This window comes from Nansenia antarctica, assembly GCF_963989245.1.
Source record: "Nansenia antarctica genome assembly, chromosome: 11".
Taxonomy (NCBI): Eukaryota; Metazoa; Chordata; class Actinopteri; order Argentiniformes; family Microstomatidae; genus Nansenia; species Nansenia antarctica.
The window spans coordinates 10,951,167-10,975,343 of record NC_137681.1 but is presented as its reverse complement, the minus strand read 5'-3'; positions in this window follow the sequence as shown (position 1 = coordinate 10,975,343).

The window sequence follows — 24,177 nt, the reverse complement described above, 5'->3', positions numbered from 1 at the left end:
AGCCACCAATTGTGCAAGTTCTCCCACTTAAAAAGATGAGAGAGGCCTGTAATTTTCATCATAGGTACACTTCAACTATGAGAGACAGAATGGGGGAAAGAATCCAGGAAATCACATTGTCAGATTTTTTATGAATTAATTGGTAAATTCCTCTGTAAAATAAGTATTTGGTCACCTACAAACAAGCAAGATTTCTGGCTCTCACAGACCTGTAACTTCTTTTTTAAGAGGCTCCTCTGTCCTCCACTTGTTACCTGTATTAATGGCACCTGTTTGAACTCGTTATCAGTATAAAAGACACCTGTCCACAACCTCAAACAGTCACACTCCAAACTCCACTATTGCCAAGACCAAAGAGCTGTCAAAGGACACCAGAAACAAAATTGTAGACCTGCACCAGGCTGGGAAGACTGAATCTGCAATAGGTAAGCAGCTTGGTGTGAAGAAATCAACTGTGGGAGCAATTATTAGAAAATGGAAGACATACAAGACCACTGATAATCTCCCTCGATCTGGGGCTCCACGCAAGATCTCACCCCGTGGGGTCAAAATGATCACAAGAACGGTGAGCAAAAATCCCAGAACCACACGGGGGGACCTAGTGAATGACCTGCAGAGAGCTGGGACCAAAGTAACAAAGGCTACCATCAGTAACACACTACGCCGCCAGGGACTCAAATCCTGCAGTGCCAGACGTGTCCCCCTGCTTAAGCCAGTACATGTCCAGGCCCGTCTGAAGTTTGCTAGAGAGCATTTGGATGATCCAGAAGAGGATTGGGAGAATGTCATATGGTCAGATGAAACCAAAATAGAACTTTTTGGTAAAAACTCAACTCGTCGTGTTTGGAGGAGAAAGAATGCTGAATTGCATCCAAAGAACACCATACCTACTGTGGGGTAGTGGTGGTCTAGTCAGTGGATAGTGAGTTGGACTTGTGATCGGAAGGTTGTGAGTTCAAATCCCGCCTGAAACCACACCACTACTAGTGTGCCCTTGAGTAAGGCACTTAGCCCTCAGTTACTCCAGGGGGAATGTCCCTGTAATTCGTAATTGTAAGTCGCTTTGGATTAAAAGCGTCTGCTAAATGGCAAAATTACTGTGAAGCATGGGGGTGGACACATCATGCTTTGGGGCTGTTTTTCTGCAAAGGGACCAGGACGACTGATCCGTGTAAAGGAAAGAATGAATGGGGCCATCCATGTATCGTGATATTTTGAGTGAAAACCTCCTTCCATCAGCAAGGGCATTGAAGATGAAACGTGGCTGGGTCTTTCAGCATGACAATGATCCCAAACACACCGCCCGGGCAACGAAGGAGTGGCTTCGTAAGAAGCATTTAAAAGTCCTGGAGTGGCCTAGCCAGTCTCCAGATCTCAACCCCATAGAAAATCTTTGGAGGGAGTTGAAAGTCTGTGTTGCCCAGCGACAGCCCCAAAACATCACTGCTCTAGAGGAGATCAGCATGGAGGAATGGGCCAAAATACCAGCAACAGTGTGTGAAAACCTTGTGAAGACTTACAGAAAATGTTTGACCTCTGTCATTGCCAACAAAGGGTATATAACAAAGTATTGAGATTAACTTTTGTTATTGACCAAATACTTATTTTCCACCATAATTTGCAAATAAATTCTTTAAAAATGTGATTTTCTGGATTTTATTTTCTCATTTTGTCTCTCATAGTTGAAGTGTACCTATGATGAAAATTACAGGCCTCTCTCATCTTTTTAAGTGGGAGATCTTGTACAATTGGTGGCTGACTAAATACTTTTTTGCCCCACTGTATATATATAACAACATTATATAGTGTTATATATAACAACATTATATAGTGTTATAACAACATTATATAGTGTTATATATATATAACAACATTATATAGTGTTATATATATAACAACATTATATAGTGTTATATATATATATACAACAACATTATATAGTGTTATATATATATATATTTATAGAACAGTTTGTTCCGACCAAGTAATTTGAGACTGCGGCCTCGTACCTACGACCGAATCACAGCCGTGCTGATATTCAGTATAACACACTCCCTCTCGTGTGATATTGCTTAATTATAGAACAGTTTGTTCCGACCAAGTAATTTGATTGGACAAGAGGCATTCAATGAGTGCTGATATACAGTATAACAGCACTGGGACACCACTGGGACAAAGTAGCTTGCCTGCAGATGTTTGTGTTCAGGTTACTAGGCAACAGTCCAGTTTCGGAACTATTTTTTGTTGATGGAGCCAAAATAAATGATTAAATAAACAAACAAATCATAATCTGTTGTCGCTTATTACTGTTAACTAATAAATGGCGCTGTAGAACTGTTGTATAAAAGCAATATCACACTGGAGGTCGTGCTGTTATACTGAACATCACACAGAGGGAGGCTGTTATACTGAATATCACACAGAGGGAGGCTGTTATACTGAATATCACACAGAGGTCGTGTGTTATACTGAATATCACACAGAGGTCGTGTATTATACTGAATATCAGCACGGCTGTGATTGTTTTCTACTCAGCCTGCGGCCTCGTACCTACGACCCAATCACAGCCGTGCTGATATTCAGTATAACACACTCCCTCTCCTGTGATATTGCTTAAATAACAACATTATATTCATAGCTTTCATGTGACGTCACAGCATAGTGGAAACGCCCACCTGACGGGCAAAAGGCACTTTTTGCGGGCAAAACCCACGGGCAAAACCCACTTTTTGCGGGTTAATAACTTTGATTTCCTGTGGGTTAGGAAAATAATTCCAACGTGTCCGGATAGAGTAGAAGACAGGGAATCCAACACTATTTGAATGGAGTCGATCCACCACTCCTATCACCGTGGACACAGCAAGGAGCGAATTCCCGGATATAAATATTCCCTCGCCTCGCTGACAGCGGGAGTTGGGAGTTTCGTCCAGCAGCCGGTGAACGCCCGGTTGATCGAGTTTCATATTAAAAGTATATCTTCTCGGGGTGTCAGCGCGGTGGTTAATTGCTCAAAATGACCGTATACTGATGGTGAATTTAGCAATAATAGTCTTATGTTTGTACCACCTCCATAACCGGTGTTATTCACGGGAAAAGCCGGTCAAGGAGGCACCCCTTGCAGGTCAATAACTTTGATTCTCCGGGGGTTAGGAAAATAATTCCAACGTGTCCGGATAGAGTAGAAGACAGGGAATCCAACACTATTTGAATGGTGTCAATCCTCCACTCCTATCACCGTCGTGTATCTTGATAGTTCTTCATGAGTGAGGTGGTCTAAATAGTAGGCAGCCATGTTGAGCGATGTTGCTATGATACTTTTTGCCCGTCAGGTTGGTGGTTGCTAGGGAAGAAACCACGTGACTGAAAGCTATGAATAGTGTTATATATATAACAACATGATATAGTGTTATATATATATAACAACATTATAGTGTTATATAACAACATTATATAGTGTTATATATATAACAACATTATATAGTGTTATATATATTACAACATTATATAGTGTTATATATATATAACAACATTATATAGTGTTATAACTAGGGCTGGGTTCAAAAAAATCGATTTCCCGATTCTGAATCGATCTTCATTGAATGAGCGATTATCGATTCATAAATCCCGAGATCGATCTTTCATGTTTTTTTTTTCTGCTTGCAGCTTCAACCCGCAACGAGATCTCGTGGCCAGATCTCGCGCTACAAGAATGTATCATATCTCACGCAACGACCAGGCTTAAAGGCAGATGTCTGGGTGCATTTTGGATGTAAAAATTATGACGATAGAGATGAGCAGGACAAAAGCAAAGCCCTATGCAAGCTGTGCGCAGTGGAGGTTAAATTTAGTGGAAAGTGGAAACACCACAAATCTACGGAACCACTTATTGAGGCATCACCCTGACGTAAAACATGGAAAAGCGGATCCGAAACAAGCCTCGCTGATAAAGACGTTTGGTTGCAAATTACAATCAAATTCTCCGCATGCCCAACAAATTACTACAGTGTCGTCAGTGTACTAGAACCACGCTATGTGTTACCGACACGCAAACAGTTGAGTGAAGTGATAGTCCCAGACATGTCCGCGCAGGTGAAACGTGACATCGCAACTTCACTCCAGCCAGCAGAGAGAGTTGCCATAACGTGTGACAGCTGGACATCCAGAGCAATGGACTCGTACCTGACAATCACTTGCCACTTTATCAGCGAGGCTTGTTTCGGATCCTCTTTTCCATGTTTCACGTCAGGGTGATGCCTCAATAAGTGGTTCCGTAGATTTGTGGTGTTTCCACTAACTTATTGTTACTGTATACTACAGTATTTTAATAATCATTGATTTTCCAATTATGTTTATTCCTGAATAAAATCTTCCAATCTCCAAAAAGTGAGAAAGCAGTAATGAAGGGCTTTAGTTTCATGGACATTATGGTTTACAATGTGTTTTTTTGTTCCCCAAAATACCCTCATCGTTTGAGTTTTGCACATTTCTATTTTGTATATATATATATATATTATGCAAATAAGCTATTTGAGACAGTCCTGAGGGATATGTGATGTCTTGTTTATCGATAGGCTATGTTTGTAGCCCCTTTATTTACACTGGCTGCAGTAAAGCACGTTAAAAAGCACTTTTTGTAGTGTCTGATTTAGCAAAATGTTGGTCAATGATGTTCATTAATGTTCCAATAAGAAGTACATTCATGTAACTGCTTTGGAGTCAATTCTTAATGTAAACATTGATATGTTTAACAATGCTACATGTTATAGGGTTCCTTGAACCATTTATAGCATTAGTTCTGAGAATGTCTTCATATTCAAGGAAAATTGATATTGTAACTAAATCGAATCGGAATCGAATCGGGAGCTGTGGATCGGAATCGAATCGTTTTGGGAAATCAGTGGCGATACCCAGCCCTAGTTATAACAATATCAGTGTTTCCTCTACATGCATTTCATCGTGGCGGGCCGCCACGATGGAATTTCCTCCGCCACCATTCCGATTTCGCTTTTCAGACTTTCACATCGCTAGACACACCCACAAGCGCGAAGCGACGCGCTTGCAAAACTGTTTTGTGATTGGTCGAATACATCTAGGCTGCGTGTAGTCTACAAACTACTTCAAATGTTACAATATGCGCGACGACGGTGCTGGATCCTGGATCTGTGCATCGGTGTGCAGGAAGAACACGGAGCAGGCGCCAGACCAGACTAGATGATCGTGGAGTGAAGATATTATGAAAGTGTACGTGCTTGTCGATCACCCGTCGCATCGCGTACGCTTTAATAATCTCTTCACTCCACAATCATCTAGTCTGGTCTGGCGCCTGCTCCGTCTGTTTTTCTTCCTGCACACAGGTAAACAGATCCAGGATCCAGCAGCGTCTTCGGGCTCGCGCAAACAAACCCGGCGAATTTTTTTACTTGCCCCAGGCAAGCGTTACTGTTGAACCCTGCTGATACATGATTCTTCCCTGCACATTGACAATGTTTTCTCTCTCCTCTTTCTTCTGCGTTGTGAAGGGATCCACTGCAGCGTACACGAAAAGCGGCTACTGTGTCAACCGCTTCCCATAATAGTTACAACAACCATAAAGCCTCCATAATGATAATGAAAAGAAGGGGAGACGAATTTTTTATTGACAACGGAATTACATGCTGGAAAAACATGCAGACACAGACAATAAGAGACACACGGGAGAAGTACGGGAAAACATTTTATTTTTTTTGGCCATCCTCGAGTTTTGGCTGAAATTACGTCGTTGTTTTGAGCGCGCGTGCGCGTTTCATGCGCGTGCACGCGGAAAAAATCGCTACCCGCCACCATTGTAAAAATTCCTGGAGGAAACACTGAATATTATATAGTGTTATATATATAACATTATATAGTTAGGGTAAACGTCCCTATTAAGCCCACCAAAACCTGTTTGCAGACATTTTTTATATATACTGCTACAATATAATTAAGAAAATTATAGATTAAATTAAATATTAATCTCTCATTTGAAGTTTTGATAATTCATTTATACCACTTTTTAATGTTTTTATTGTTTAATTTAAGGAAATATGTCCAAAGTCTGGCATGGGCTTAATGGGTACCGAATGCACCCTTTAAGCCCATGTGTGTTCCCAATAAGCCCACTTCATGATTTATTGATAAATAAATAAAATATATTTTAAATGTAACAATACAAACTTGGTCTATTCAAATCTGTAATCTCTTACCTCTCAATAGCTATTTTCATTTTGCCTGTACTCCTATCCTGTGGCCTGTAAATTATATTTGAAATAGGCATGACCAGCCTATTTGCTGTGTTGTCAACACAGAAAAAGCTAAACTTACAACACGTCTTCATTGGAATGTAGCCAAAAAAGTATTTACATACAAAATCAAAACTATGGTGGAAATTACTCTTCAATACTTAATCTTTCAATATCTGCATCTGTATCCTATGGTGTGCTGCTGCCAATTGAAATTGCCCAATATGTCTGGTCCAGCCAGCTTGTTGAAAGTGCACGTTTTCATAACGATTTCTAAAGACCGACTGACTGAAAGAAAAACAATTTCCAGGTTCGATACGAATAAATAATCAAAATCCCATAACTAACATAACACAGTCTAACCTAACTTTTAAGGAACTGCTTACTGATAACTAGGCCTGCTTAACTTCATAATAGGTTATACCTATATACCTTCCCACTGCTTCATGTTATCTTGTTCTAATGGCGCATTTCCAGTACCGACCCGAACCGGGCCGCATTTGTATCCGAGCCGTTCCGTGCCGTACTTTCAGAAACGCTTCTCCATTATACTGAGCGACCCGGGACTGTAGGAGGAGTTACGTGTGTCCCCCCCCCCCCTTATACAGATCAGCGGGGGGAAATGTGATAAGAATTATGTAGGGATGCACGATATGCATTTTTTCCAACCGATACCGATAACCGATGTTTACCCGCTTCTCGTGGCCGATAACCGATATGATAACCGATATGAGAACAGATATAATTTCACTGTTGATAACCTGTAGTTCATGCACACCTGAAGGTAAGAATGGCTGTCATCCAGGAAACCGGAAACAAATGCTGCTAACAGCTAGCGGCTAACAAAGCACAGCACTACGAAAGTTTAAACTGTATTTTAATAACATCACAACATGCTGATAGAACATCAACATGCTAAAAACACATAACTACACATAATTAGATGATCACACAGTCCTTGCTTTTGAACACGTCCTAAAACGAAAGTATATTTACAAGCCATGTAAACCGATAGCCGATTACCTCCGGACAACAATAACAATGAATCAATTCGGTTGTTAAGTCGTAACGTGTTTCCGGGTCCAAAGTTGGCTGAGGCGCTCTCTTCGAAATGACTCAGTAATAATAATAATTCATTGTATTTATATAGCGCTTTCCCGAGGCTCAAAGACACTGACAAATATGGGAAAAAACGGGAAAGTGCTGCGTCCCTTGTTGTATGAATAGATCAGAGTCTAAAAAACGATTGAACTGTCATTCTACCGCTGTAGTACACTGGTATTATGGTGCAGGGAATTTCTGGTTTGGACCCGGAAATTGCTAAACATCACGTTTGACGTCAGACTTAACAACCGAATTCCTCAAAGTATACATATTAAGAGAGCTATTTATAGCGGTTTCACGTATGCGAGTGGTGTAGCCCATATATGCATTGTGCGCATTTCTGCGACACGCGTTTCTGTTAACTGTTTTTGTTCCCTCATCGCTGTATTCAATGCCAAAATCATATTCCTTCCATACAGCGTGCTTGCAATGGTGAATCTTCAGGTGACTTATGATATTCGTTGTGTTGCAACTCGTAGACCTTTGCCCTCCTCTCCGAACTTTTGCCGAACATGAATTGCAAATTGCAAACGCACTATCTGCCTCAGAAACTCTGAAAAAATGTCCACACCGTTTCGCTCTCGTCTCTACACTGCGTGGCTGTACGCAGGCGCAGCATCATGAGCGCGACAACCGGAACCGGAAATATTTTCGGCTTCATATTATCGGCTCTATATCGGCTAAAATTGTATAAAACCGATAAATATTTAATAACATTAATTTCCCAATATCGGGCCGATAAATATTGGCGCCGATAATATCATGCATCCCTAGAATTATGTCAAAATGCAGCACTATCGTGCACAGATCAGCCTTACAACATGTAACGTTAAGTGCCTGTTACTTGCCGCTTTCAGTTCTAGTAGACTAGTTTAGATCTCGCAACCAGGGAAATGCCGACACGATTCTATTTATATTTCTCCTGACACGTTGAGCACTGTGCTTTTTTTGTTGGTGAACTACCGTAATAAGCCTAAAAAAGTTCAACTGTTCAAAAAGTGCAACTTCTCTGCTTTCAGAAACTGTTTGAATTTTTTAGATTGGGCATATAGTTCATGAATTATGGTAGTTTGAAGGAACGCTGTAGAATCCGCTGTAGACAGCTCCGGTTTCGGAGCAAGACGCGAATCTATCGGCATTAGTCAAATACATGCTCACATCAAGTCATCCGCTCACTGCTCTCCATCAAAAATGGCACATCCATCAATAATATTACACAATAACAACTGCTCTGATTTGATTGCTTAGATTGTTTAATACATCAACGGGGGGGAAAGCGAGATAAACTCGCGAGTATCATGCTTCCTCCATTGAACGGAAAGTCCTATCTAGGCTGACTGACGCGGGGCTCATACAATCGCCGCATTTGTTATGGTTACGAGTGCTCCGGTGTCTTGCTGGTAGTCAAATATATTTATTTATATATACAGCATATGGATGTTATGTGCCTGTTACCTGCCGCTTTCAGTTCTAGTAGTTTAGATCTCGCAACCAGGGAAATGCCGACATGTGTTAAAGGGAGCAAGACGTGAATCTACCAGCATTTGACTGCCGCTGGACTGAGGAACAGCATAGGCACAGGACATCGCCATAATAGCGATTTTTTTGTTATGCTTGTTGTAAATAAAAGTTCTGTGATGCATTGAAATTAGGGATGTCCCGATCCGATATTGATATCGCCGCGATATCGGTCCTGAATGCTGGATCGCAGATCGCACCAGAAAAAAAATAGGCAGCGATCTGGGGCTCGCGATCCGGCGTGTCACTCACGTGGCAGTAGTAGTCAGTGGTCACGGGCATGAGAGTTGGCTAGTAGCTACCTGTGTGTAATGAGTCTGACAATGTCATGATGCTAGCTGGTGAAATCATAAACCATTTGCTTACGTAATTTTTCGTTTGTTTACATAGTCTGAAACTACAGATGGTAAGCTTTCAAATGATGCGTCATACATTGAAATCGGAAAAAAATTCAAGACGACACGAGTATTTGAATGTTTGTTTGTATCAATGTTTTGCTCAAGAATGGTGACTGCTAAAAACGCTGCTAGCGGCTAACGTTTTGTGCTAAAACGAAAGTATTGTAACGTCCCCACTTGGACAGTGGTTAAAATAATGACAGATAGCTTCTCTCATGTAATCTGTGCGTTTAATTGTAAACTCTCATACACAACTTTCTTAGTTCACCGGAGCTCTCTCTCCCAACGGTCTCAACAACACCAGCCCCCGCCCCCCCCCGTGACCTCCACCAATCACAGGGGTGCATTGGCACACAACACAGTAACAGTGCGAACATGAACATGAACTCAAGCATTAATGAACATTAATGAACAGGGTTGCTACACTATGTTTACAAGCCAGGTATCACTTACCGGTAGCCTCTGGCAACAGTGAATCCAACCCACAGATTATAAGTATTTAGTGATCGTTAAACTGTTGTATATTATATCGAGTGGTACTTTAAAACTTCTAAGTTGCCTGTTGTGAAAAAAACGAAAAGCAGATATTGTTGACACCCCTTTGATTCTGGGACTGGTTTCTGGTCTCACCAGCAGCGTCACTAGGCTACACTTTTAAAAAGGGTGCTATAATTGATTTGCCATTTGTAAGAGAAGATAAATAGAATAAAAACATGAAGGCACTAAAACTAGAAATCAGACAGTAACTCTTTTTTTTTTTTACAATGCTGAATGCTGCAGTTTAAATTGTTTTAACTTTAAACCAGTTGGTCACTGATTACTGCAGAGTACTGTTTTTGTTGCTTGAATAAAGGCTGGCAGTCTTTAATAGCCAACTGTTGTTGTGGACTATATACTGGGGAAGTATTTGTTATTATTCAGGAGTAAAAGAATAAATACAAATATCGGATTGATATCGGTATCGCAGATACCTGAAGCCCAGGTATCGTTATCGGTAGTGAAAAAATGGGATCGGGACATCCCTAATTGAAATTACATTAAACGAGAGCGAAATCTGTTGTGGTATTTAAAGATGGCGGTTAGAGAAGAAATCTATGAACATGGGATGACGATTTCCATTGACCAATCAACGGTGTGCAGCGTCACACGTCACATGCAGCCTGGCAAAAAAGTACCTTTCCCCAACTTTCGCTACCCATCCCGAACAAGAACTATTTTACCGTGCCGTGCCGACCCGAGCCGACAAATGGAAAAGCACCAAAGAACAGGGCCCGGGTTAGCCTGGGCTGACCCGGGCTGGCCCTGTAGTGGAAAAGCGCCATTAGTCTATCAGACAGTCACTACCCTACTGACATCTCCCTCTCTACTGCTGGACTCAGGTAGACTACATGTCCCTGATGTGCTTCCATACTCAGCTTCTCCTTCACTCTCTGCCTCAACCACTTCCTGTCTACTCCGTATCTTTTTGCCAGAGATGAGAGATTGCGTTTGGTTCCCTCCCTGTACATACGGCATGCTTCCATCATGCGTGGACATGAACTATAGTTTTGCCGTGTTTTAGTAATCTCAAAAGTATGATCTGAAAAGTAAAGATTTAGAAATTAGGTTATTGTTAATGTTACGATAGGATATAGGCTTGTCCAGACTTAATGTACCTATGCACCATTACTTATATTTAAATACTGGTATCAACGATTTGAATTATGGGACTGAAACTTAGCTCTGCTATGGAAAAGGTCACAAAATGGCTCAACAGCTCTTGCCTCCAGCTCAACGTTAATAAAACTGTAGGAATGTTCTTTAATCTTCTCCAAACAACACAATATGACCACGGCAAATATAACCATTTCAGGGCAAAACATTAGTATAGTTCCGTCGTTCAAATATTTAGGGATCATCATTGATTCAAACCTGACTTTCAAAGAGCACATCAAGAAAGTGTCTGGTAGGGTGAAGTTTGGCCTGGCAAACTTCAGGTACATCAGAAGCTCACTGACCATGAGTGCTGCCAGACTATATATGGACGCATCAATTATGTCGCACCTCACATATTGTTTGACAAGCTGGGGCCATGCATACAGCACTTCCCTAAAGCCATTAGCCACCCTATACAAGCGGACCCTTAAGGTCATGGACCAGAAGCCCAACAGCACACACTACTGTACCATCCTAGACAAATGTAAATACCTTAGCTGGGAAGACACCATCAAATACAAAAACATCTGTCTCATCCATAAAATTCTGCATAACAAAGCTCCTCCCCCGCTTAACTCTTTCATAAACCAGCGTGACCACAGCTTACGGCCCACCAGAAGCACCTCTCGTGGCGACCTTATAGTTCCATTCAGGAAAAGCACCTTCAGTAAGCAATCCTTCTCAGTGATAGCAATAGAAAACTGGAACTCACTACCCAACCAACTCAAAGACATACATACTTACTCCACCTTCACAACACACATAAAAGCCTGGCTGACACAGAACAATACATGTCCTCATTAATCCCTCTCTGTGCTGCCTCCCCATAATGCCTTTTTTTGTATGTTTTGTTTAATGTATTGCTGTTTGTAAGTGCTTAATGTTGTGTGGCCTGTAATTGTCCTGTGGCTTCTATGTGCTTGAAATGTCGCTGCCCCCATATGTGGTGTTTGTTGTAGCCCCTTCAACCACCTCAGCTTGCTTACGTGTGTTTTTTGTCAAGTGTGATGTTGGTGTACCTTGTCTCAGCCACGTGTTCTTAGAATATTTAAATGTTTTATTTTAACTAAAGACGTTACTTTTCAGGATGCCATGTTGCAACTGGCCGGGGACTTCAGCTGAAAATTAGCCGACTAGGCTAAAGCTGCCTTTTTTACTGTATTTTATATGGTTCATGTATTTGGATTGTCCTCGATATAATAAACTAATCTAAATTTATCAGGTGAGGTCAAAATTAGAAGGAAAAAGGGCTCCAAGGTCACAAGGGAGAATATCCCCATTGAATCACAGTCAACTGGGCTTAAAGGGAACAGGTGGGCTTAAAGGGAACATCAGTGATGTAACGGATAAAAGACGGAATATCTTATTCTACATACATGACATTAAAAAAACAATGATATGAGATAAATCTATATATGATGCACTAACATAACATAACAAGTTTAAATTGATCATGCAGAGAAGTAATTAACTATACTCATATACATCCACCCCAAACAGTGTGATTTTTTTGCTAGTGTCCCATTTAAGCCCACCTGATCAAAATGTTAATTTAAAAAACAATTCAGATAAACATACACATTTATTGACCATTGAAATGTATAATAATATAAACTGCATGCAAAAAGATAACCTATGCATTCTTATCATGCTTAATGTCATTGCAATGAACCATAATTTGCAGCTACTGTATAGTAGCACAATGGGGTCGGTAAGCTAACATGCTAAAACTCATATTTTGATTTCAAAAGAAACAATATTAATACTTCAAGTAATATTCTAACATTTGTCTTAATCAAAACATTAATCTCTTAATTTTTGATTACAAATGAGTACTTATCAAAAACAGGAGTAGAAATATGTTTAAAAAGTGTTCTTCTGAGGGTACCCACAGGACCAACGTTTTTTTTTTTACTTCTTCTCAGCTCACCTGGCGCATGTCACACATAACTCACCCTAACTCAAGATCAGAAAATCTGATTGACTTACAAAAACAACTGGCATGTAGGTAAGAAGCAGCTTCATTTGAAGAAACATTACACAGCACAAAATAATCATGCAGTTGTTTTACATTTGACTCAGAACTTACAAGTGGGCTTATATGGTACGTGGGCTTAATAGGGACGTTTACCCTAACAACATTATATAGTGTTATATATAACAACATTATATAGTGTTATAACAACATTATATAGTGTTATATATAACAACATTATATAGTGTTATATACAACAACATTATATAGTGTTATATCCAACAACATTATATAGTGTTATATATAACAACATTATATAGTGTTATAACAACATTATATAGTGTTATATATAACAACATTATATAGTGTTATATACAACAACATTATATAGTGTTATATATAACAACATTATATAGTGTTATATATAACAACATTATATCCGCACCCCCTTGCAGTCTTTTATTGGTTCAGCATAACATGATTCAGCATAACTTACAAGATAAGGTTCCGTGAGCTGTGTGTGTGTGTGTACGTTCTCTGGAAGGGTGAAAGGGTGGGGCACAAACTGTAACCCAGCCTGTGTGTGTGTGTGTGTGTGTGTGTGTGTGTGTGTGTGTGTGTGTGTGTGTGTGTGTGTGTGTGTGTGTGTGTGTGTGTGTGTGTAATGTTTCAGAGTATGTCACAATTGTAGTTTAACCCTCCGGTTGTGTTCCCGGTCAAATCTGACCGAGAGCAACTTTCATCAATCATAAATATTGTGTTTTACATTTGATTGCCTCAAGGCCTTATGATATCTTCCACACTAGGCATTTGAACATATAAAATTGCTGACTAACCACTGGCATTGAATTTTGAGGTTTTAGTCAACTTTGTAACATCGGTGGTGTTCCCGGTCAAAAATGACCGCCATAGGAAATTAATGGTTAACACAAGTTGTAACAAGCTACAACATTCCAGGATGTATCAGACCTGTTCAAATACCTCATATATAAAGTTTGACACATTTCAAACTAAACAATTAGGTGTTTGTTATGGGAACCCTTCTCTTTCCCGTGCTTATTTGCCCATCCGAACCAGACCTTCCAGACTAAACATTGTTTAGAGCAAGCAGAGCGAGAGTGGAAAACATCATAAGGATGACACCAGGACCAACGCGGTTTGCTACATCTCGTGTGGATGACATCTCAAGTCCAGCTTCCAACTGTTTTTACCAGAGTCCATTGAGGAAATTGTACTGGACATGACAAACCTGGAGGGGAGGCGTGTGTTTGGGGACACATGGAGAGCACTGGACCAGGTAGACCTTCAAGCCTACATAGGTCTGTTGATTCTATCAGGAGTATATCGGTCAAACAATGAGGCTACAAAGAGTCTGTGGGATGCGGAGTGCGGGAGGCCTATATTCCAGTCCACTATGTCATTACAGCAGTTTCATGTCCTGTCGAGAGTTATCCGATTTGATAACAGAGATACAAGACCTGCCCGCTGGCGAAATGACAAACTGGCTGCCATCAGGAACGTTTGGGACAGGTGGGTGGAGCGCCTACCACTGATGTACAATCCAGGCCCTGAGGTGACAGTTGACGAGCGCCTGGTCCATTTCAGAGGTCGCTGTCCCTTCAAGCAGTACATCCCAAGCAAACCAGGCAAGTATGGAATCAAGATCTGGGCAGCATGTGATGCCAGGAGCAGCTATGCCTGGAATATGCAGGTCTACACGGGAAAACCTGTTGATGGAAGGCCAGAAAAAAACCAGAGCATGCGTGTTGTGCTGGACATGACAGCCGGTCTCAAGGGGCATAATATCACATGTGATAACTTTTTCACCTCATATGCGCTTGGTCAGGAGCTGTTGAAACGCAAGCTCACCATGGTGGGGACAGTGAGGAAGAACAAGCCTGAACTTCCCCCTGCGCTGGTGTCAACCAGAGGGAGAGAGATACTCTCATCAAAATTTGCTTTCACTGCCACACACTGTCTTGTGTCCTATGTTCCCAAGAAGAATAAAAATGTCATCCTGATGAGCACGGTACACAAAGACGCTGCTGTCAGCACCACAGAGGACAGGAAGCCCCAGATTATCCTGGACTACAACAGCAACAAAGGAGGTGTGGACTGCCTTGATAAGGTAATGTATATTTTCATCTATCATGCATTTTATTTTACTTTTATTCGTGTGAAACAATGCATTTTTGTGTACGACAGATTCAATATTATTTCCAACCTCTTATTTATGTTTTCTTTCATTGCAGCTTACTGGCATGTACACCTGCCAGCGAATGACAGCCCGTTGGCCAGTGGCAGTGTTCCACAACATCCTGGATGTGTCTGCGTGTAACGCATATGTGGTATGGATGGCGATCGACCCAGTGTGGAATCGGGGGAAGAGTTTCAAGAGGAGACTCTTCCTGGCAGAGCTCGGGAAAGCATTAGTTACTCCTCTAACTCAAAGGCGCCAGCACCTTCCCCGCACACCAGCCTCTGCCAGTCTGGTTAGGAGTCAGCAAGCCCCAGCCGCTGCCCCCCAGCAAGGACAGGGGCGGAAAAGGCAAAGATGCAAGCTCTGTGCCCCTAGAGACAATAAAACAAGCCTTACATGCTACAAATGTGATGCCTACGTTTGCAAGGCACACTCTGACCTGATTGCAAAATGCCACTCCTGTGGGTGAACACACACACACAGGCAGAGAGACCTTGACCCTGACCACCGTTCTTGTGGTGTACCTCCTCTCTCAACCCAATCATCAAAATAGAATTATATGCACATGCAACACTACAGTAACAGCTATGATTGGGCAATGGTATAGTATATGTCCTGGCTTTCTTGCTTCTGCAAGCAAACACACACACACACACACACACACACACACACACACACGACTATTCATTCTGATGTTCTGTGAATTTGTTTTACAATAAATGTTCATTTTGGAATACATTTTCAGTGTCTATTCTTTCTATATTGCAGTTATTCAGGTTAACCAATAGTCTACATTGTTTATGTCTCATCAAATTTTGCACAGTATATGTTGAGATGTTGAAGAACCAGTTACGAAGGCCAGTTACACCCTGAAACTCTATCTCTGCCAAACAACACATTGGAATGTGTTGTTTGGCAGAGATAGAGTTTCAGGGTGTAACTGGCCTTCTTATTTGAAATTCTCAAAAACGGAAATGAAATATTCAATTTCTACTGTGTATTTAGTCACATTACAGTAATTTGGTCATATCTATGTTCATTTTTTTTAACATCTCACAGGTCTCAGCTTTCACCAGGTACCAAATTTAGCAAATTTGACCATGTAGTTTTTATGATATGAAGCAGTTAATCAGACCGATCTAATTAGACCGGGAACACCAAGGATGGGGGGGCAAACATGAACACAACCGGAGGGTTAAGCAAAGCAATACATTTCTAACGCAAAGTGCAAAAGGTGATTATGCCTAGGGATAAATATAATCAAAGCCTAAACAACAATGAACCACATCTATTGTTTAGCAGTTATACAAAATTGAAAACATATTGAACTCTAACAGTTATATCAACATTATATAGTGTTATATATAACAACATTCTATAGTGTTATATATATATATATATATATATATATATATATATAACAACATTGTATAGTGGACAGAATAGCCTATCTCTGCAGACAGAAGTGGTCAGTAGTAACATGTTAGACAGTGAGGCAGCGAGCTGAGACAAAGGCTTCTACTGACCTCCGACACTCAGAGTCTCCCGTTCTCCTTGTTGACCGTTGAGATGTTTTCCGCAGTAAAGGAAACCAAATACAGAGATGTATCTATTCTAACCGTTCTGGTTCTTCTTGTTCTTTTGGGTTTAGCGGAAGCTCGCACCCCAGATGTTTAGTGATGTGTCCTTCCGTGTCGAGTAACCGAGGCAGCTTCAGCACGGTGTGTGTTTACTGACTCCGCCATCTTAGATCGACTTCTCGTTCCCTGGTATCGCGGGAATAGACCACGTCGTCGTCGTCGTCGTCGTCTTCTTCTTTTGGTTTTAACGGCAGCGTGCGTCCTTGATGCTGCATTACTGCCCTCTGCTGGAGGCAGTTACTATGGAGGACCAAGTCTGTCAAAATTAACAATAAATATATAGATACATAAATGAATGTATGAACAAATAAATGAATGAATACACACAGTATAAAGAAATTCATTTCTATATTTATTTATTCTTTTACGCATTCATTCTTTGTTTTCCACTTTCATTCTTTGTTTTCCACATTCTTTTCCACATTCATGCTTTCTTTTCCACATTCATTCTTTCTTTTCCACATTCATTCTTTCTTTTTCACTTTATCAGATCTGTATGCAAATATCTGGGGGCGTATCTTGCATGTTGTCCACGCCCCTACGCATTTTCATTGGTTGATACCGCGCGTGACGTGTGAAAGCAGCAACGCAGTTATCATCACAGACGGGTAGAGAGTCGTAATGGTGCTTTTCCATCAGCAGCCCGGGTCAGTGCAGTTCGGATCGGTTCGGGTCAGGTCGGGTCACTTTTGATCTGTTCTGGTTTTCCATTATACACACAGACCCGGAGCTAGTAGGAGGAGTAGACGATAGTAGGCGGAGTTACGCGTCATAACAGCGCGAGATGGCTACTGCCTGATTGTCTGCATGTTTGAATCATTTCTATTGGATTTTGTTCTGCACATATGTTGTTCTACACATAATAAAGTCATGTTTTTTGAACCCTTAAAACCACTGCCTTCACTTGTCTGCTTTATGAACTGTAGTATCATTGTGTTTAACACAAGTATACATGTTGTTCATAATAAACCAGCACAAGAAATGAAAATAATTTTATAAAACAAGAAAAAAATTCAGACAATATATCATATGTATGAAATCTTAATAAAGAAATACAGTAGCCTACAGCACAGACTCTAAAAGAAAAATTGGCCACAGGACTCAGCCCCTTGGTCAGCAGCAGAAAGACCTGTGGTCATCATCTTATACAGTGCATTGCTCATAGATGGCTATCATGTTATACAGTACATACCAGGGTTTTTCCTGGGTCAGAATGAGGGCTTTTTTTTTTTGAGGGACCCCCAATTGTTGTATTTGTATTGTAAATTGTAATTATTTATAATAATTATTATTAAGGTACCTGGTTATGTTACAGTAGAGAAACAAAAAACTGTTACCAAAACTGAGTATTTACTAGCTAAGATTGGCAAAAGATTGGCGTGGTGCAACCGAAATGAGTAAACAACTAGTTTGAAACTAGCTAGTAACAACTAGGGGTTTAGTAACGACTAAATGCCTGCATTTATTAATGACTTACGCCATATTGGTGCTACCCAGTCCAGTAGGCTACCAGATACGATGTTGTAATGTATGCACATATTTTGCTACCACGGTTGCCAGACGGAATTGACAATGTCCAGCCCAACCGGTCTAAAAGCTGCCGAATCCACCCGTCCAGTGTGACCAAAAGTAGCCCAATCTGGCAACACTGCTTGCTACGTTCTTGCAGCTCGCGTGAACACAGGTTCTTCCATCAGCGCTCGCCTGCTGCTTCGATTGCAGACTCAAGTTAACGCGCATGATTCGCGCGTAGCTGTGCTGTGGTTAAGTGTTGTGTATATATATATATATAAAGTTTATTCCGTTTTCTGAATCAGTGTGGACTCGTGGTGTGTTTGTTCATCGTCTGACATTGGTCTCCCACCCTATTTGGGTGGATCCACGTTTTATTACAATATCAACTACGTACTATAGTCCAAAAGTTACATATGACTGTACTTATCATAACTGTACATGTCCTATTCTAATGGATCTTGAACGAAACGCGCATTTTTTAATTAAGTTGAATTGCTGTGCATTGTTTTAGGATGCTGCGTTTGCAACTTTATGAGAAATGATCTGCTGATCAGACCTCCGTTTCTTTCTTTTGAAACCGGGAGCACTAACCAATAGAGAATATTGCCAACATTGTATTGGACAGGGGGATATGATTTTACCAAGGTCTCCGCCCGAGACGTGGGTGCGCTCCGGGCTCTCTCCCTGCTGATTGCGCGATTTCCTCTGTGTGTGTGTGTGTGTGTGTGTGTGTGTGTGTGTGTGTGTGTGTGTGTGTGTGTGTGTGTGTGTGTGTGTGTGTGTGTGTGTGTGTGTGTGTGTGTGCGTGTGTGTGTGTGCTGTGCACACTTGCATTTTATAACGTTGTATTTAATAACGTTTATTCCGTTCTGCTTTTATTTGATAGTCGGGGTCTTATAGGGCTCTCCCAACCCGAGGTGCTCTCCGCGCTCTCTTCCTGCTGATTATGGAATTATATTTATCACTGCGATGTGGTTTAACTAGCCAACTCCGTACTACGTTAGCGGAGCGAGTTACGTGTGAAATTAGCAGGTGTTTTCATATAAAATGTTATATATTATATAGCTGACTAGTGAGCCTGCATCAACCTTAATGCTATTCAAGTGCAAGAAGATTACATTTGTCTTCGCAGTTTAAGATACACACATTAATCTGCTGCGGGAGTAAACACAGCGCACTAGAATGACGTCACAGTCGCCACCGTCCTGAACGTTCGAACGATTAGCAAACGATTAGCACGAGCGTTCTAAACGATTAGGCCTGCCAGGTTTTGGCATGACAGCGGCCAATCAGAGGCCCGCCTAACTCATATCAAAACATAAACCTAAATACAGGAAATTGTTGCATTTGTTGTTGCATCAGCAGTTAGGTAGTGGGGCCCAATATTTTAACAAAAGTGTTTTACTGTTCATATGATTCTCTTTAAAGCCAGTGTACTTTTGAGTCTGCATTCAGTGCTGATTTGACTGGCAGTTACTCACAATGGCCACCAGAATGCACTGCTGTTTTGCCCAGAATGTATCAATGAGCGTGAAAGAAGTATGTTAACTCTCCATGTTTCAGTATACTACCTCACAAACAGCGGAGGCTGGTAGAAGTAGAATTGGAGGACATTCCGTTCTCATTCCCATTCCATTCTCTGCATTACATAGAGCTATTACAATAGAGATATTACAATGAGCCTGTCCTCTGATTTCTGCCTCCACAAACCTCCCCTGATACATTTTCACTCTATTCCTTGAAGTTTGGGCATAGAAAAACAGCTCAGAAGATGCAGGACTTGTATGGAGTTTGTATATGACAAGTTTACAAAACAAGTCATTGTAATTGCTTTAGTGACACAATGATTTGAGGTGAAAGTTCTTTACAGACATTTCTAGTTGGATTAGTCAAGTTTTGGGCTGTAAAGTTGACAACATTGCCTGCTGTTCTTGTGCTCTCTACTCTGTCACTGCAGAGAGCATTGAACAGCACAGTGCCATGTGAATTCGCAACGGATTGTTATTGTGGAAGAAATGTTGTCCTCAAGCAGGCTACATAATTGGTAAATGGTACTAAAGTGCCCCCCCCCCCCACACACACACACACACATTAGCGCATAGGCCTAATATTGCTCTTGAACATTTTTTGAAAGCAGTTATTGTGTTATACCTCCCTCAGCGTAATCTAAATCATGCTCCCCCTCCCTTTCTTGCCGTGGCTCTTTTTCCTCACATTTATTTATTCTCTCTCTCTCTCTTTCTCTCTCTCTCTCCCTCCATTTCTCTCTCTTTCCCTCTCCCCCTTTCTCTCTCTCTCACACACACACACACACACCACATCCTCACTCTCCTCCATCTGCCCGTGACCCATTTTTGTTCTTCTCGTTTCTTTTGGTATGAGAAGGGTTAACTCTGAAGGCACTGAGAGAAGAAGCTTGTTCCTCAGAATCAGGACAATGGCCAGCAGAACCAGGGAGAGAAAGTAGGGCCCCCGTGGAGTATGGTGATAGTGAATTAGACCCAGAGAGAGAGAGCACCGATGTCGGGCTGGAGTATGATGATGATGACGATGATGATGGTGAATTAGACCCAGAGAGAAAGCACTGATGTTGGGCTGGAGTGTGTTGGTGATGATGGTGGTGAATTAGAACCAGAGATTGCGCTGTCAAACTCAGGCTGCATAGAACAGTGAACTACACCCAGAGAGCTCTTATGAAGGGCTACAGCACATTATGTGCATAGTGATGAGGCTGTGAATGAGTACCAGAGAGGGTGGATATACTGTGGGCAGGTCCATGTCCTTATGATGACACACACACACACACACACCAGCTTGCATTACCTCATGAATTAGCATTAATGGAATCACATCCTTCACATCTACCGGTACTCATTATTGTCATGGGAGATTGGGGCAGTGTGACTTCCAGTCTCCTGCCGTGCCACGCTCTCCTCTTCTGTGTCTCCACATGAAGAATCAGTAGATACACACCCAGTTGAGATGCAGGACTTTTTTTTTTTTATACTTTTTTTTCTTTTCTTTTTTTACATGAATAACAAAGAACAAAAAAAAACAACAAAAAAAACAGACAGGTCATTGTGGGTATCGCATTCTTATGTCTTCAATAGTTTGCTTTGTGTCACAGGTTACTTTGTCCATTAGTCATAATAGATTCAGGGAATATCAGTATCACTCTCAGTCCATCTTGTCCGCAGAGGGAATCAATAAGGTTGTTGTCCGTACAGGAACTCTGTGTGCCCTTATCCAATCATTCAGTCACAGAAGGAATAATTGAGAAAATAGAATAAAATAAAGTAAACTTAAACAGGTTGTGATCAATTATAAAAAGAAAAACATACAGAGACCATTTGCGTTTGATACCACACAAACCCCCATATAGAGCTACGTTGGGGAAGAGGAAGCAGTATCCACCCCTCTAATATCCATTTCGACCAATACCTATACATCTTATCAATACATAATCTCAAGGAGAAGGTGAGACTCTCCATCTCAAACATTCCCTGTATTATTGTTATCCACTCTCCTTTTGTTGGAGGGTTCTTATTCAACCATTTCTTAGTTATTGCTTTTTTGCTAGCTACCATTAATATTTTAAGGAGGTACTTATCCTGAGTACTAAGTGTGGTCGGTATATTACCCAAATATACAATATCGAATCTACATTCAATCTCCATTCCCATTATCAAATTTATTTCTGAAATTATCTCTAGCCAATAGGATTGAATTGCTGGGCATTCCCAAAAAATGTGATAGAAATCAGCCATTGAATTGTTGCAGTCTCTCCAGCAATTCCCGGTTCCCGGTGTACCATTCTGTAAATATTTTCTTCTTGGAGTAATAAAAAACCTAATAATGTTCTTCCATGAAAATTCTCTCCATTGTCCAGAGCTAGAGGTGGTGGATTGTATTTTACATATGTTCAACCATTCTTCCTCAGTTAGGACTATGTTTGCTTCCTTCTCCCACCTATCCCTAACATATACGGTAAGGTGGAGTGATTCTTGGTGGACTGTATACTCAGATACATTCTTGACACCAGTTTCTTGTGGGTGTTGCCCTTATACGCATCAATACAAATGTTGACTAGACTCATTTCAGAAACCTAATTATTTTTTATATTCTTATCGAAGTAATGCCTCAGTTGTAAATACCTGTAGAAATCTTGTTTCTCTAGGTTGTGATTATCAATAAGATATTGAAAGCTCTTCAAGCCTGTATTAGATGAAATTAGGCAATATGATGTAATTCCCTTCCTGGTCCATTGTTTAAATCTGAGTGTTTACATTCTTTGAACCAAATATTGAGAGCAACCTTCGTCCCTCTTCTTATCCACCTCATTTTTCTGGTTTTCTGCTCGAAATGACATGCCCACAGTGAATATAGAATATCTCCACAATCACAAGGGCCTTCATAATGATATTGTTATCAAATGAAAGCTAACACCTGTGGGGTGGCTGTAGAAGTGTCAGAATCAAAATCTATGTTACTGTGTCAGAGCAAATAGAGCTAGAACATTATAAAACATCTCAAATTCAGTCTCCGCCTAAAAAAACAACAGCTTTTACAGTGAATATCACCTTGGAAACCTGATAACGAAGCCAAAATCATCTAGGAATCAGTACTCCAGTACTTGTGCCAAAGTCGATGCTAGTAATGTGAGCAAATGCAACTTTGTACCTGTTTTAGTACAGGTATGTTTAGGCGGACACCTATACGTTTAGGCCATTTGGAGATATTTTGGCACCATCTTTGACCTTTGACCTTTCTCATGTATCAGATTTCTTTTTTTTTTTCTTCTTTTTTTGGGGGGATTTTTTTGGGTTGGCCGACCAATGGTATGGAAATTCGGCGTTGAAACTGGACATGACACATTCTCCAGTTGGAGAAAACTGGATGTGACTTAGGCCGTGTTTACCGTCTCGGGAAAAAAATGGTGGCATCGTATAGCATGCAAAATTGTGAAAAAAATGTGATATCGATGAAGAGAATTGATCGAGGTAAACTCTTTATATCACTTCGGATGCCGATGGGGTCCGTTGGCTCCTATGAGGTTAATTCATCTGAGTACACAGTCTTAGAAGTTGTATCACCCAGTAAGGATTGAAGGGGGACATTCAGTTGACTCAGTTCTATGTCTTTCCATTTTGCGTTGTAATCATCATTACACCAGCATACCAAGTATCTTAGTTGGGCTGCTTTATAATAATCCTCCAGGCAAGGGAGAGACATACCCCCCTTTTCTTTTGGTAATTGTAAGGTGTTGAATCGCACCCTAGGTTTCTGACCTTTCCACACAAACCTAGAGTTCATTCGGTTCCAATCATCGAACTGTTTCTTTGGGATCTCTACTGGTAAAGATTGAAAAAAGAATAACAACCGTGGCAGAATGTTCATTTTTATAGTCTCTATTCGATCATACATACTGAGCGTTAAGGGTAGCCATCTGTCTAAATCTGTTCTAATTTCCTTCGTGAGAGGGTTGTAGTTTACATTATAAATGTTAGTTAGTTTCTTTGGTATATTAACCCCTAGATATTTAATAACAGCTGCATTCCATTTAAAATTGTACTTTTTACGTATATTCTCCTGTGGTGAGTAATTGAAAGAAAGAGTTTGGGTTTTATGTACGTTTAATTTGTATCCCGAGTAGAGATGCAGGACTTTTAAACAAACTTCTGCTTTTCTTATAAAAAATAAAAAAAACACATCGACACAATGCTTGTAAATTCAATTGAATACTGTACTGTTTAGTGTTTACACAGTAAATCATTGTAATAAGAGTTGACTCTTTGTAATGCCAGTAGAGGTTTGAAGGCCAGTCATACAGTATAGATGATTAATGCGTGATGTCTCTAGTGTGACAGTTCATTAG